Below are 16,622 nucleotides of genomic sequence, written 5' to 3'. Positions count from 1 at the left end.
GTCTATAAATGTAGAGAAAGATTCTGTTACTGATCCGACCCCGCACACTATCGGGCGGCCTGGTGGGGGAGCTGCGTCTTTGTGGACTTTAGGAATATAATACCCATGCCGCTTGTGTGGAAATTCAGGGAAGAGTTTCTCTGGTATTCCTTAGACAATCGTCCCTTCTCTATGTGAAATCTCAGAGAAGATCTTAGTTGTTCCTTCTCGTTATTTGTGGGATCAGCGCTTGTTTTCTCTGTGCTGCTCTCTGATCGCTGTCTTTCTGCTCCTTACTATATTGTCCATTGCTACTAACACTACATTATTGCCTTTATCGGCTTCTCTAATAACAGGATCTTGGCAGTTTTTATCTCCTTCAGTGCTCGCTGTTCTTTTTTGTTACATTATCTGTTGTTTTTGTACAGCACGGCCTGTGTGTCTTTTACCACTCTGTAAAAAACATAAAAACAATTAACCCGATCAGTAAACACCGGAAATAGAAAAAATGTGAGAATTGCCAAAATTACGTATTTATGGTTGGCACAATTCCACAAAAAATGCTGTAACGAGCGATCACAATTGTACTAATAAAAACGTTATCTCGTCCTGCAGAAAATAATCCATCATATAGCTCCACCGGAGGAAAATAACAATGTTACGGGGCTCGGGAAATGGAGAAACTGCTCCAAAAATGTTTCTTTGCAAACCTCAGATTTTTTTCTCCACTAAAAGAATAATAAAAACTGGACATGTTCGGTGTTGCCGTAATCATAGTGATGAGGAGAATCATATTACATGGTCAATTTTACCACAAAATGGACACCGTAAAAACAATGTCAGAATTGTTTTTTTCACAATTTCACCGCACTTGGAATTTTTTCCTCGTTTTTGAGTACACTATGTGGTAAAATTAAGGGAGTCATTGAAAAGTACAACTCACCCCACAAACATCAAGCCCTCATATGTCTATGTGGACAGAGAGATAAAGAGTTATGGCTCTGGGAAGAAGGGAAGGAAAAAACAGAAACAAAAAACGAAAATGGGCAGCAGCATGAAGGGGTTAATTGCGTCTTTCTGCCACTTACAGGGAAAGTTAGAAATTAGTTGTGTCAGTTCAGCGTTATGTTCATGGCTTCTGATTTAGAGGAGTTGACTATAAAATTCCTTCCATGGCCGAATTCTCCGAATTCCTTTATTACAGAGGGAGATGAGATCATTGGGGTGAAACATAGAGCCACAAGTCACCTGTGTATAGAGCGAGTGTATAGAGCTGTGAGCCTATAGTGACCCACTAATATCGGGATTTATACGTAATGCCACCACTAACTGCTCCATCACCGGTGTGTATAGGAGAAGTGATGAGGGACGCCCTCGCCTCGTCCCATTATTAATAGATGATGTGTCAGATAGAAGGCCGTCTCCCCTAATTATCAGTTTAGGGTCAGTGTATAAGGAGAGAATGATAGATAACAAGAAAAGGCCCAACCCAATATGTCGTAGGGTGATCTTCAAGAAAGTCCGGGCTCTATGTCCAACGCTTCTTCAGTGTCGGCAGAAACAAGGCACATTGGGATCCCCGGGGTTTCCGCATGTGACATTAATAACAATGTTTTCTCACGAGCTTCTCTGTCCTTAATAAAGCCAACCTGATGGTCGGTAACAATTGGGGGCAGGTAGTGGGAGAGCCGGGCTGTAATCACTGTAGAGAGTATTTTCACATCTACAGTAATTAGTGATATCGGATGAAAATTAGGGCAGACATTTGGTTCTTCTCCAGGCTTTCAGTAACAATGTTATGTCAGCCTCAAGTAATTAAGGGGCAAAGAGGGAGTCTTCTGAGATATTACTGATCACTTCTCCTAAAATGGTAATAACTGGGGTGCAAACATCTTATAAAATCTATTATTGCCTCCATCCGGCCCAGGGTTCTTCCCGATAGGGAATGATGTAATGGCCTCTCCGATCTCTTCCTCAGTGACAGCTTTGTCTAGTTCCTCCTGCTCAGGGGTCTGTAAGGAAGGAAGAGCAGCGTCCATAATATATTTGTCAATTTGTCTTTCCAGAATATTAGGTGGCATGTCGTGGTATTATCCATGGATATTATAGAGCGAGCTATAATAGCAACAACATGCCTCAGCTGTGTCAGAGGGGTTATGCATTTCTGGCCCGTGTGCCCCTTCTATTTTGGATATGTATGTCCCTTGCATGCATGGATATAACCTCCTTGCTAATGAGCGACCACATTTATCTGTGAATTCGTACGAGCACCTTCTCATGTGATCTTGGTATTTTCTATACGTTTCATCTATTAGCAACTTTATCGCCTTTCTTTTTTCAATCAGATCATTTTTATTGAACAAAACAAAGAATTACTAACATTTTGTTTTCCTTGTACAAACATTGTGAGAAAAACAATAAAAAAATAAAAACCAGTAAACAATACAACAACCGGTTACAATGATATAAATCCCAATTTTGCTCTATAGTAGAGGGTGTACAGCAGTGAATAAGGCTGTGCATCCTCTGTAGTCCCGGAGCGTCTCTCCCAAACCCCCCTCCAGCCCCCCTTCTCTCTCTCTTTCTCCCTACAGTCAGGTTAGAAGTTGAGAGTGAGTGGGAAGGGGACGATTGTGAGGAAGCAATTTGAATGTTCCTGTGTCTACCGTGTGCAGTGTCATCAAGAAGTTTAAAGCCCATGGCACTGTGGCTAACCTCCCTAGATGTGGACGGAAAAGAAAAATTGACAAGAGATTTCAACGCAAGATTGTGCAGATGTTGGATAAAGAACCTCGACTAACATCCAAACAAGTTCAAGCTGCCCTGCAGTCCGATGGTACAATAGTGTCAAGCCATACTATCCGTCGGCATCTGAATGAAAAGGGACTGTATGGTAGGAGACCCAGGAAGACCCCACGTCTTACCCCGAGACATAAAAAAGCCAGGCTGGAGTTTGCCAAAACTTACCTGAAAAAGCCTAAAACATTTTGGAAGAATGTTCTCTGGTCAAATGAGACAAAAGTAGAGCTTTTTGGGCAAAGGCATCAACATAGAGTTTACAGGAGAAAAAAAGAGGCATTGAAAGAAAAAAACACGGTTCCTACAGTCAAACATGGTGGAGGTTCCCTGATGTTTTGGGGTTGCTTTGCTGCCTCTGGCACTGGACTGCTTTGACCATGTGCATGGCATTATGAAGTATGAAGACTACCAACAAATTTTGCAGCATAATGTAGGGCCCAGAGTGAGAAAGCTGGGTCTCCCTCAGAGGTCATGGGTCTTCCAGCAGGACAATGACCCAAAGCACACTTCAAAAAGCACTAGAAAATGGTTTGAGAGAAAGCACTGGAGACTTCTATGTTGGTCAGCAATGAGTCCAGACCTGATTCCCATATAAGACCTGTGGAGAGATCTAAAAATGACAGTTTGGAGAAGGCACCCTTCTAATATCAGGGACCTGTAAATAAATAATAATAATCTTTATATAGCGCTAACATATTCCGCAGCGCTTTACAGTTTGCACACATTTTCATCACTGTCCCCGATGGGGGCTCACAATCTAAATTCCCTATCAGTATGTCTTTGAAGTGTGGGAGGAAACCGGAGTACCCGGAGGAAACCCAAGCAAAACATACAAACTCCTTGCAGATGTTGTCCTTGGTGGGATTCGAACCCAGGACCCCAGCTCTGCAAGGCTGCAGCGCTAACCACTGAGCCACCGTGCTGCCTGTAGCAGTTTGCCAAAGAAGAATGGTCTAAAATTTCAGCAGAGCATTGTAAGAAACTCATTGAAGGTTACCGGAAGCGGTTGGTCGCAGTTATTTTGGCTAAAGGTTGTGCAACCAAGTATTAGGCTGAGGGTGCCAATACTTTTGTCTGGCCCATTTTTGGAGTTTTGTGTGAAATGATCAATGTTTTGCTTTTTGCTTCATTCTCTTTTGTGTTTTTTCATTTAAGACAAATTAAATGAAGATAATACCAAAGAATTTGTGTTTGCAATCATTTTCAGGAAGAAACTGAGTATTATCTGACAGAATTGCAGGGGTGTTAATACTTTTGGCCACAACTGTATAGTTCTGTAATTGTAGTGTCGCCATAATAGGTGTAGTGTCGCTGCAGGTGTACAGTGCTGCGGGGGCTCTGCTGACATTTTGTGAAAGGCCAAAACCCCCCGCAGTTTATATATTTATATTTACTCATTTATATAACGCTATTAATTCCACAGCGCTTTACAGACATTAGTGGCGTTGTCCCCAATGAGGCTCACAATCTACATTCCCTATCCTTAGAAACAGACATGCGGCGCGTCTTTCCAGTTCACAACATGTCTATTTATCTTGCAGAGACGCAATAAACCTCACCCGTACAATGGATTGTATGCGGATAATCCACACGGTTCAGGGATCACATGTGGAGTCAACTGTGTTCAGTAGCCGGCAGCGGACGTGTGCGGAGTCTAAAGCGCTGCCAATTCCTGATCGTGTGCACCCGGCCTAAGGAAATAAATCAGTCAATTTCAGATAAAAAACAAATTCCTTTGTCCTCTGCTGGTGTCAGTGCCGTCTGTGGCCCCAACAGGGATTTATGTGAATCCTATTTTAGATGGATTCAGGCAGAGCCCCCGGATGCACTGCAGAAGCGCAGTGTGAACAGGGCTTAATATCCTATTGTGTGGAATAATGCCGTCTACTATACTATTCCGGCCTGTCCCAGTGCAGCGGCCAGACACGGACACGGACAGCAGGCAGACACGGACAGCATCCAGACATGGACAGCATCCAGACACGGACACTGGGCAGACACGGACACCGGCCAGACATGGACAGCATCCAGACACGGACCCCGGGCAAACACGGACACCGGCCAGACATGGACAGCATCCAGACACGGACAGCATCCAGACACGGACACCGGCCAGATACGGACACCGGGCAGACACAGACAGTGGGCAGACACGGACAGCGGGCAGACACGGACACCGGCCAGACACAGACACTGGGCAGACACGGACAGCGGCCAGACACAGACACCGGCCAGACGATACTTATTTTATAAATCCGTTGCACATCATCATTCAGCATTTCTGCAGCTACTCTCATCACTGGGCTGTAGTGGTCTTGTGGCTCTGGGGGTCTCCGTCAGTCGCAGCACTGGGCTGCAGTGTTCTTGTGGCTCTGGGGGTCTCAGCCAGTCTCAGCACTGGGCTGCAGTGGTCTTGTGGCTCCGGGGGTCTCTGCCAGTCTCAGCACTAGGCTGCAGTGGTCTTGTGTCTCCGGGGGTCTCTGCCAGTCTCAGCACTGGGCTGCAGTGGTCTTGTGTCTCCGGGGGTCTCTGCCAGTCTCAGCACTGGGCTGTAGGGGTCTTGTGGCTCCGGGGGCCTCTGCCAGTCTCAGCACTAGGCTGCAGGGGTCTTGTGGCTCCGGGGGTCTCTGCCAGTCTCAGCACTGGGCTGCAGTGGTCTTGTGTCTCCGGGGGTCTCTGCCAGTCTCAGCACTGGGCTGTAGGGGTCTTGTGGCTCCGGGGGTCTCTGCCAGTCTCAGCACTGGGCTGCAGTGGTCTTGTGGGTCCGGGGGGTCTCTGCCAGTCTCAGCACTGGGCTGCAGTGGTCTTGTGGCTCAAGGGGTCTCCGTCAGTCTCAGCACTGGGCTGCAGTCGTCTTTTGGCTCCGGGGGTCTCTGCCAGTCTCAGCACTGGGCTGCAGTGGTCTTGTGGCTCGGTGGGTCTCCGTCTGTCTCGGCACTGGGCTGCAAAGGTCTTGTGTCTCTGGGGGTCTCTGCCAGTCTTATCACTGGGCTGCAGTGGTCTTGTGGCTCTGGGGGGTCTCTGTCAGTCTTATCACTAGGCTGCCATGGTCTTGTGGCTCCTGGGGTCTCTGTTATTCTCAGCACTGGACTGCAGTGGTCTTGTGGCTCCGGAGGTTTCTGCCAGTCTGAGCACTAGACTGCAATGGTCATAGAATCATAGAATCATAGAATCATAGAATCGTAGAGTTGGAAGGGACCTCCTGGGCCATCTGGTCCAACCCCCTGCTCAAAGCAGGATTCGCTAAATCATCCCAGTCAGATGTCTGTCCAGCCTCTGTTTGAAGACTTCCATTGAAGGAGAACTCACCACTTCTCGTGGCAGCCTGTTCCACTCATTGATCACTCTAACTGTCAAAAAGTTTTTTCTAATATCTAATCTGTGTCTCCTCCCATTCAGTTTCATCCCATTGCTTCTAGTCTTTCCTTGTGCAAATGAGAATAAAGTTGATCCTTCTACAATGTGACAGCCCTTTAGATATTTGTAGACAGCTATTAAGTCTCCTCTCAGTCTTCTCTTTTGCAAACTAAACATTCCCAAATCCTGCAACCTTTCCTCATAAGACAGGGTTTGCAGACCGGTCACCATTCTGGTCGCTCTTTTCTGAACTTGCTCCAGTTTGTTGATGTCTTTTTTAAAATGTGGTGCCCAAAACTGGACACAATATTCCAGATGAGGTCTGACCAAAGAGGAGTAGAGGGAAATAATGACTTCACGTGATCTAGACTGTATGCTTCTGTTAATACATCCTAGAATTGCATTTGCCTTTTTTGCTGCTGCATCACACTGTTGACTCATATTCAGTCTGTGATCTATTAGTATACCCAAGTCTTTTTCACATGTGCTGTCACTTAGCCCTATTCCTCCCATTCTATATATGCTTTTTCCATTTTTATTGCCCAGATGTAGTACTTTGCATTTCTCCCTGTTAAAAACCATTCTGTTTGTTGCTGCCCACTTCTCCAGTTTATTTAAATCTTTTTGAATCCTCTCTCTCTCTTCTCTAGTATTAGCTATCCCTCCTAGCTTTGTGTCATCAGCAAATTTAATCAGTTTACCCTCAATGCCTTCATCTAAATCGTTGATAAAGATGTTGAACAATACAGGGCCCAGGACAGAGCCCTGTGGTACCCCACTTGAGACATTCTTCCAACTGGATGTGCAGCCATTTACGACCACTCTTTGGGTCCGATCACTAAGCCAGTTATGAATCCACCCAACAGTTGCCTTGTCCATACCATACTTAATCATTTTTTCAATAAGGATTGTATGAGAGACTTTGTCAAATGCTTTGCTGAAGTCAAGATATACTATATCTACAGCATTTCCTTGATCCACCCAATCAGTGATACCGTCATAGAAGGAAATTAAATTAGTCTGACATGACTTATTAGTTACAAACCCATGCTGACTCTGTTTAATCACTTCATTCTTATCCAGGTATTGACATACATGTTGTTTAATAATTTGTTCAAAGATCTTTCCTGGTATAGAAGTCAGACTCACCGGCCTATAGTTACCTGGGTCCACCTTCTTCCCCTTTTTGAAGATAGGAACAAAGGTCTTATGTCTCCCGGGGGTCTCCGTCAGTCTCAGTACTGGGCGCCAATGGTCTTGTGGCTCCGGGAGTCTCTGCCAGTCTTAGCACTGGGCTGCAGTGGTCTTGTGGCTCCGGGGGGGTCTCTGTCAGTCTCAGCACTGGGCTGCAGAGGTCTTGTGTCTCCGGTGGTCTCTGTCAGTCTTATCACTGGGCTGCAGTGGTCTTGTTGCTCCGGGTGGTCTCTTTCAGTCGTAGCACTAGGCTGCTGGGGTCTTGTGGCTCCTGGGGTCTCTCTCAGTCTCAGCACTGGACTGTAGTGGTCTTGTGGCTCCGGAGGTTTCTGCCAGTCTGAGCACTAGACTGCAATGGTCTTATGTCTCCCAGGGGTCTCCGTCAGTCTTAGCACTGGGCTGCAATGGTCTTGTGGCTCCAGGGGTTTCCGTCAGTCTCAGCACTGGGCTCCAGTGGTCTTGTGGCTCTGGGGGTCTCTGCCAGTCTCAGCACTGGGCTGCAGTGGTCTTGTGGCTCCGGGGGTCTCCTTCAGTCTCAGCACTGGGCTGTAGGGGTCTTGTGGCTCCGGGGGTCTCTGCCAGTCTCAGCACTGGGCTGCAGTGGTCTTGTGGGTCCGGGGGGTCTCTGCCAGTCTCAGCACTGGGCTGCAGGGGTCTTGTGGCTCCTGGGGTCTCCCTCAGTCTCAGCACTGGGCTGCAGTGGTCTTGTGGCTCCAGGGGTCTCTGCCAGTCATTGCACTGGACTGCAAAGGTCTTGTGGCTCCAGGCTTCTCTGTCAGACTCAGCGCTAGGTTGCAGTGATCTTGTGGCTCAAGGGGTCTCCGTCAGTCTCAGCACTGGGCTGCAGTGGTCTTTTGGCTCCGGGGGTCTCTGCCAGTCTCAGCACTGGGCTGCAGTGGTCTTGTGGCTCAGTGGGTCTCCGTCTGTCTCAGCACTGGGCTGCAGAGGTCTTGTGTCTCTGGGGGTCTCTGCCAGTCTTCTCACTGGGCTGCAGTGGTCTTGTGGCTCCGGGGGGTCTCTTTCAGTCTTAGCACTAGGCTGCTGGGGTCTTGTGGCTCCTGGGGTCTCTCTCAGTCTCAGCACTGGACTGCAGTGGTCTTGTGGCTCCGGAGGTTTCTGCCAGTCTGAGCACTAGACTGCAATGGTCTTATGTCTCCCGGGGGTCTCCGTCAGTCTCAGCACTGGGCTCCAGTGGTCTTGTGGCTCTGGGGGTCTCTGCTTGTCTCAGCACTTGGCTTCAGTGGTCTTGTGGCTCCTGGGGGTCTCTGCCAGTCTCAGCACTGGGCTGCAGAGGTCTTGTGGCTCCGGGGGTCTCTGCCAGTCTCAGCACTGGGCTGCAATGGTCTTGTGGCTCCGGGGGTCTCTGCCAGTCTCAGCACTGGGCTGCAGTGGTCTTGTGGCTCCGGGGGTCTCTGCCAGTCTCAGCACTGGGCTGCAATGGTCTTGTGGCTCTGGGGGTCTCTGCCAGTCTCAGCACTGGACTGCAGTGGTCTTGTGGCTCCGGGGGTCTCTGCCAGTCTCAGCACTGGGCTGTAGGGGTCTTGTGGCTCCGGGGGTCTCTGCCAGTCTCAGCACTGGGCTGCAGTGGTCTTGTGGGTCCTGGGGGGTCTCTGCCAGTCTCAGCACTGGGCTGCAGGGGTCTTGTGGCTCCTGGGGTCTGCCTCAGTCTCAGCACTGGGCTGCAGTGGTCTTTTGGCTCCAGGGGTCTCTGCCAGTCTTTGCACTGGACTGCAATGGTCTTGTGGCTCCAGGCTTCTCTGTCAGACTCAGCGCTAGGTTTCAGTGGTCTTGTGGCTCAAGGGGTCTCTGTCAGTCTCAGCACTGGGCTGCAGTGGTCTTTTGGCTCCGGGGGTCTCTTCCAGTCTCAGCACTGGGCTGCAGTGTTCTTGTTGCTCGGTGGATCTCCGTCTGTCTCAGCACTGGGCTGCAGAGGTCTTGTGTCTCCGGGGGTCTCTGCCAGTCTTATCACTGGGCTGCAGTGGTCTTGTGGCTCCGGGGGGTCTCTGTCAGTCTTAGCACTAGGCTGCCGGGGTCTTGTGGCTCCTGGGGTCTCTGTTATTCTCAGCACTGGACTGCAGTGTCTTGTTGCTCCGGAGGATTCTGCCAGTCTGGACACTAGACTGCAATGGTCTTATGTCTCCCGGGGGTCTCCGTCAGTCTCAGCACTGGGCTCCAGTGGTCTTGTGGCTCCGGGAGTCTCTGCCAGTCTTAGCACTGGGCTGCAGTGGTCTTGTGGCTCCGGGGGGGTCTCTGTCAGTCTCAGCACTGGGCTGCAGAGGTCTTGTGTCTCCGGTGGTCTCTGTCAGTCTTATCACTGGGCTGCAGTGGTCTTGTTGCTCCGGGTGGTCTCTTTCAGTCGTAGCACTAGGCTGCTGGGGTCTTGTGGCTCCTGGGGTCTCTCTCAGTCTCAGCACTGGACTGCAGTGGTCTTGTGGCTCCGGAGGTTTCTGCCAGTCTGAGCACTAGACTGCAAAGGTCTTATGTCTCCCAGGGGTCTCCGTCAGTCTTAGCACTGGGCTGCAATGGTCTTGTGGCTCCAGGGGTTTCCGTCAGTCTCAGCACTGGGCTCCAGTGGTCTTGTGGCTCTGGGGGTCTCTGCCAGTCTCAGCACTGGGCTGCAGTGGTCTTGTGGCTCCGGGGGTCTCCTTCAGTCTCAGCACTGGGCTGTAGGGGTCTTGTGGCTCCGGGGGTCTCTGCCAGTCTCAGCACTGGGCTGCAGTGGTCTTGTGGGTCCGGGGGGTCTCTGCCAGTCTCAGCACTGGGCTGCAGGGGTCTTGTGGCTCCTGGGGTCTCCCTCAGTCTCAGCACTGGGCTGCAGTGGTCTTGTGGCTCCTGGGGTCTCCCTCAGTCTCAGCACTGGGCTGTAGGGGTCTTGTGGCTCCGGGGGTCTCTGCCAGTCTCAGCACTGGGCTGCAGTGGTCTTGTGGCTCCGGAGGGAGTCTCTGCCAGTCTCAGCACTGGGCTGCAGGGGTCTTGTGGCTCCTGGGGTCTCCCTCAGTCTCAGCACTGGGCTGCAGTGGTCTTGTGGCTCCAGGGGTCTCTGCCAGTCATTGCACTGGACTGCAAAGGTCTTGTGGCTCCAGGCTTCTCTGTCAGACTCAGCGCTAGGTTGCAGTGATCTTGTGGCTCAAGGGGTCTCCGTCAGTCTCAGCACTGGGCTGCAGTGGTCTTTTGGCTCCGGGGGTCTCTGCCAGTCTCAGCACTGGGCTGCAGTGGTCTTGTGGCTCGGTGGGTCTCCGTCTGTCTCAGCACTGGGCTGCAGAGGTCTTGTGTCTCTGGGGGTCTCTGCCAGTCTTCTCACTGGGCTGCAGTGGTCTTGTGGCTCCGGGGGGTCTCTTTCAGTCTTAGCACTAGGCTGCTGGGGTCTTGTGGCTCCTGGGGTCTCTCTCAGTCTCAGCACTGGACTGCAGTGGTCTTGTGGCTCCGGAGGTTTCTGCCAGTCTGAGCACTAGACTGCAATGGTCTTATGTCTCCCGGGGGTCTCCGTCAGTCTCAGCACTGGGCTCCAGTGGTCTTGTGGCTCTGGGGGTCTCTGCTTGTCTCAGCACTTGGCTTCAGTGGTCTTGTGGCTCCTGGGGGTCTCTGCCAGTCTCAGCACTGGGCTGCAGAGGTCTTGTGGCTCCGGGGGTCTCTGCCAGTCTCAGCACTGGGCTACAATGGTCTTGTGGCTCCGGGGGTCTCTGCCAGTCTCAGCACTGGGCTGCAGTGGTCTTGTGGCTCCGGGGGTCTCTGCCAGTCTCAGCACTGGGCTGCAATGGTCTTGTGGCTCTGGGGGTCTCTGCCAGTCTCAGCACTGGACTGCAGTGGTCTTGTGGCTCCGGGGGTCTCTGCCAGTCTCAGCACTGGGCTGTAGGGGTCTTGTGGCTCCGGGGGTCTCTGCCAGTCTCAGCACTGGGCTGCAGTGGTCTTGTGGGTCCTGGGGGGTCTCTGCCAGTCTCAGCACTGGGCTGCAGGGGTCTTGTGGCTCCTGGGGTCTGCCTCAGTCTCAGCACTGGGCTGCAGTGGTCTTTTGGCTCCAGGGGTCTCTGCCAGTCTTTGCACTGGACTGCAATGGTCTTGTGGCTCCAGGCTTCTCTGTCAGACTCAGCGCTAGGTTTCAGTGGTCTTGTGGCTCAAGGGGTCTCTGTCAGTCTCAGCACTGGGCTGCAGTGGTCTTTTGGCTCCGGGGGTCTCTTCCAGTCTCAGCACTGGGCTGCAGTGTTCTTGTTGCTCGGTGGATCTCCGTCTGTCTCAGCACTGGGCTGCAGAGGTCTTGTGTCTCCGGGGGTCTCTGCCAGTCTTATCACTGGGCTGCAATGGTCTTGTGGCTCCGGGGGGTCTCTGTCAGTCTTAGCACTAGGCTGCCGGGGTCTTGTGGCTCCTGGGGTCTCTGTTATTCTCAGCACTGGACTGCAGTGTCTTGTTGCTCCGGAGGATTCTGCCAGTCTGGACACTAGACTGCAATGGTCTTATGTCTCCCGGGGGTCTCCGTCAGTCTCAGCACTGGGCTCCAGTGGTCTTTTGGCTCCGGGAGTCTCTGCCAGTCTTAGCACTGGGCTGCAGTGGTCTTGTGGCTCCGGGGGGGTCTCTGTCAGTCTCAGCACTGGGCTGCAGAGGTCTTGTGTCTCCGGTGGTCTATGAGAGTCTTATCATTGGGCTGCAGTGGTCTTGTGGCTCCGGGTGGTCTCTTTCAGTCTTAGCACTAGGCTGCTGGGGTCTTGTGGCTCCTGGGGTCTCTCTCAGTCTCAGCACTGGACTGCAGTGGACTTGTGGCTCCGGAGGTTTCTGCCAGTCTGAGCACTAGACTGCAATGGTCTTATGTCTCCCAGGGGTCTCTGCCAGTCTTAGCACTGGGCTGCAATGGTCTTGTGGCTCCGGGGGTTTCCGTCAGTCTCAGCACTGGGCTCCAGTGGTCTTGTGGCTCCGGGGGTCTCTGCCAGTCTCAGCACTGGGCTGCAGTGGTCTTGTGGCTCCGGGGGTCTCTGCCAGTCTCAGCACTGGGCTGTTGGGGTCTTGTGGCTCTGGGGGTCTCTGCCAGTCTCAGCACTGGGCTGCAGTGGTCTTGTGGGTCCGGGGGGTCTCTGCCAGTCTCAGCACTGGGCTGCAGGGGTCTTGTGGCTCCTGGGGTCTCCCTCAGTCTCAGCACTGGGCTGCAGTGGTCTTGTGGCTCCAGGGGTCTCTGCCAGTCTGAGCACTAGACTGCAATAGTTTTAGGTCTCCCGGGGTCTCCGTCAGTCTCAGCACTGGGCTCCAGTGGTCTTGTGGCTCTGGGAGTCTCTGCCAGTCTTAGCACTGGGCTGCAGTGGTCTTGTGGCTCCGGGGGGGTCTCTGTCAGTCTCAGCACTGGGCTGCAGAGGTCTTGTGTCTCCGGTGGTCTCTGCCAGTCTTATCACTGGGCTGCAGTAGTCTTGTGGCTCCGGGGGGTCTCTTTCAGTCTTAGCACTAGGCTGCTGGGGTCTTGTGGCTCCTGGGGTCTCCGTCAGTCTTAGCACTGGGCTGCAATGGTCTTGTGGCTCCGGAGGTTTCCGTCAGTCTCAGCACTGGGCTCCAGTTGTCTTGTGGCTCCGGGGGTCTCTGCCAGTCTTAGCACTGGGCTGCAGTGGTCTTGTGCCTCCGGGGGGTCTCTGCCAGTCTTACCACTGGGCTGCAATGGTCTTGTGGCTCCGCGGGTCTCCGCCAGACTCAGCGCTGGGCTGCAGTGGTCTTGCGGCTCAAGGGGTCTCCGTCAGTCTCAGCACTGGCCTGCAGTGGTCTTTTGGCTCCGGGGGTCTCTGCCAGTCTCAGCACTGCGCTGCAGTGGTCTTGTGGCTCGGTGGGTCTCCGTCAGTCTCAGCACTAGGCTGTAGGAGTCTTGTGTCTCCAGGAGTCTCTGCCAGTCTTATCACTGGGCTGTAGTGGTCTTGTGGCTCCAGTGGTCTCCGTCAGTCTCAGCACTGGGCTGTAGGGGTGTTGTGGCTCCGGGGGTTTCAGTCAGTCTTATCACTGGGCTGCAGTGGTCTTGTGGCTCCAGTGGTCTCCGTCAGTCTCAGCACTGGGCTGTAGGGGTGTTGTGGCTCCGGGGGTCTCCGTCAGTCTCAGCACTGGTCTGCAGGGGTCTTGTGGCTTCACCTTATATTATAGCAGCAAAGTGAATAATAACCATCAGGGCCCCCGAACCATCGGCCACGGAGCCAGAGGGGATTTAGCAGAGTAGTTTGGGGGACATGTAGGACTTGTTATTAATCTCTTTTTATTCTGCTGTTTGTGAGGTAGGATGTAGAAAAAGACGGCAATTCTGCTAATGTTTTCTATTATGTGACTGTACGGCCCCTTCACACGACCTGTCATGTTTTTCACAGATGCCACGTGTCCCCTATTTGACCTACGGTGCTGCTCTCATGTCCGTGTTTTCCCAGCAGCACAGATGACAAAGGGCCAATACAAGTCTATGGGTCCGTGTAAACATGCCGTCCGTGTGCTGTACATGAGCCCTCTGTGTGCTGTACATGTGCTGTACATGTGACGTCCATGTGCCGTCCGTGTGCTGTACATGTGCCGTCCGTGTGCTGTACATGTGTTGTACATGTGCTGTCCATGTGCTGTAGATGTGCCGTCCGTGTGCTGTCTGTGTGCCGTACATGTGCCGTCCGTGTGCTGTCTGTGTGCCGTACATGTGACGTCCATGTGCCGTCCGTGTGCTGTACATGTGCCGTCCGTGTGCTGTACATGTGCCGTCCGTGTGCTGTACATGTACTGTCCGTGTGCTGTACATGTGCCGTCCGTGTGCTGTACATGTGCTGTCCGTGTAAATGTGCCGTCCGTGTGCTGTACATGTGCCGTCCGTGTGCTGTACATGTGCCGTCCGTGTGCTGTACATGAGCCGTCCGTGTGCTGTACATGTGCCGTCCGTGTGCTGTACATGTGCCGTCCGTGTGCTGTACATGTGCCGTCCATGTCTAACATGGAAAGTATATGAGAAGCTTTGTAATTCCATTTCCATTATCCATACGGATGACCAAGATCAGAGTCTCATTATCCCGAGTAGAGAAGCTCCAGGGACAAAGACCCCGTCTGGTCCTAACACGCTGGGGGCCCGGAGTATCCAGCCACGGGGCCCGGATTCTCTCATTTGTGGCCCCAGCGTTTCTTGTAGAATAAATCCCTTTCTCACACAGTCCTGTAGTAATGACTTTGTTCTCACGGTTTGTAGGAGGGTTCGTCTGACTCCATCTTATGTTATCAGTATAAGTGCGAGAGATGAGAGACCGACGACCGCAGTTTTACCGTGTGTGTCCGGCGTCAGTTCTACAGTGTGAGAGATGCAGGGTCTGTGACCGAAGCTGGGGGTATACGGGTGTATACAGCGTACACTGAGGGGTCTGCGACCAAAGCTGGGGGAATACAGGGGTATACAGCATACACAGAGTAGTCTGCAGCCGATGCTGGGAGTATACGGGTGTATACAGAGTACATAGAGGGGTCTATGACCGAAGCTGGGGGTATACAGGTGTATAAAGCATACACAGAGGAGTGTGCAACCAAAGCTGGGAGTATACGGGTATATACAGTGTACACGGAGGGGTCTGTGACTGAAGATGGTGGTATACAGAGTACACACACGGCTCCGCTCCGTACACCTAGTACACACACGGCTCCACTCCGTACACCTCGTACACACGCAGCTCCTCTCCGTACATCTTGTGCACACGCAGCTCCGCTCTGTACACTTCGTGCACACACGGCTCCGCTCCGTACACACACGGCTCCGCTCCGTACACCTCCATTTTACTCTGTGAAATTGAAAAATTGGATTCTAAAACATTACACCTTGTACATGCAGCTCTGCTCCGTACACCTCGTACACACGCGGCTCCGCTCCGTACACCTCGTACACACACGGCTCCGCTCCGTACACCTCGTACACACGCGGCTCCGCTCCGTACACCTCGTACACACACGGCTCCGCTCCGTACACCTCGTACACACACGGCTCCGCTCCTTACACCGCATACACACGCGGCTCCGCTCCGTACACCTCGTACACACGCGGCTCCGCTCCGTACACCTCGTACACACACGGCTCCGCTCCGTACACCTCGTACACACACGGCTCCGCTCCTTACACCGCATACACACGCGGCTCCGCTCCGTACACCTCGTACACACGCGGCTCCGCTCCGTACACCTCGTACACACACGGCTCCGCTCCGTACACCTCGTACACACACGGCTCCGCTCCGTACACCTCGTACACACACGGCTCCGCTCCGTACACCTTGTACACACACGGCTCCGCTCCGTACACCTCGTACACACACGGCTCCGCTCCGTACACCTCGTACACACACAGTTCAGCTACTTCCACCCTGTAAACCCCTCCTGACCCCACAGATAAACTTCCCCTCATCCAGCACCATGACAACCAGCACAGCAGAGTCCTGCACACACTGAGGCCCCTGATCATGTGACCCCCTGACTCCTCCCCTCCTGTGACCTCATCACAGGTCCTGTGCGCACAGAGCAGCTGTAGAAATCTCCGGCCTCGGGGGTCTCACCAGACTTCGCTCTTTTCTTGCAGGGGCCGCAGTGGATTTCATCCTGGATCCATAGAGCTGAATAGAGGAGCGATGTTCCTTCACTCTGATGGGAATTGATGGTGATGTTTGTCCAACGTCCACGTTACCGAGTAAATCCCCCCAGGACTGCAGCCGGTAAAGACCCCGATATCCACAGGTGTCCCCTCTAATTGGGGGAAAGGGATAGAAAAGCCTCTTATCCCGAGGGGAAACCCTGTACATGGAGACATCGGCCTCAGATCTCTCCTGTCCTGTTCTTCCAGAAAAGCCTCAAACTTCTGTGTGTGACTCAGAGCTGAGATCTAACGTGAGAGAAGATTCCAGTGCGGGGAAGACGGGAAACCTTCATATAGACGGCCGGTGGGGATGGAGGCAGTGACCGACTCTGGTCACATCTGTCTCTAGAGCCGTAGTAGAAGATGAAGATGTCGTCCTCATCATGAAGGAGTTATTTCTCATGTCACGTGTAATGAATATCTCCTGCAGTATTGCTAATGCCGATTCCAGTGTCGGTAATGAGACGAGAATTAGCGTTATGGAAGATGAGTCTATGAGGAACGTGTTCAGCTGCCGACTCCGAGGAGGAAACTGCTTGTTGTCTGTGGTCTAAATATATAGGTTTTATTAGTAGATGTCAGGGAAGAAAACTAAACCCTGTAAAATAATAAATCTCCTCCTATGTTTCCCTTATTATCTCCAGTAATTGTATTATTACACAGGATTCTTATGATGTTACATCGGATCATCTTCTTCTCATTC

General features: G+C 52.3%; 1 protein-coding gene across 1 annotated transcript in view; it reads left to right on the top strand.

The window, feature by feature from the left end:
* Nucleotides 1–16,622, top strand: part of LOC141076218 (oocyte zinc finger protein XlCOF8.4-like) — a 97,837-nt gene that overhangs the window by 71,285 nt on the left and 9,930 nt on the right. The gene's annotated exons all lie outside the window — the stretch shown is intronic.

This window comes from Dendrobates tinctorius, unplaced genomic scaffold, assembly GCF_039654945.1.
Source record: "Dendrobates tinctorius isolate UK_male_01 unplaced genomic scaffold, ASM3965494v1 ptg000395l, whole genome shotgun sequence".
NCBI classification, from domain to species: Eukaryota; Metazoa; Chordata; class Amphibia; order Anura; family Dendrobatidae; genus Dendrobates; species Dendrobates tinctorius.
This window is presented reverse-complemented; position numbering and strand designations above follow the sequence as displayed.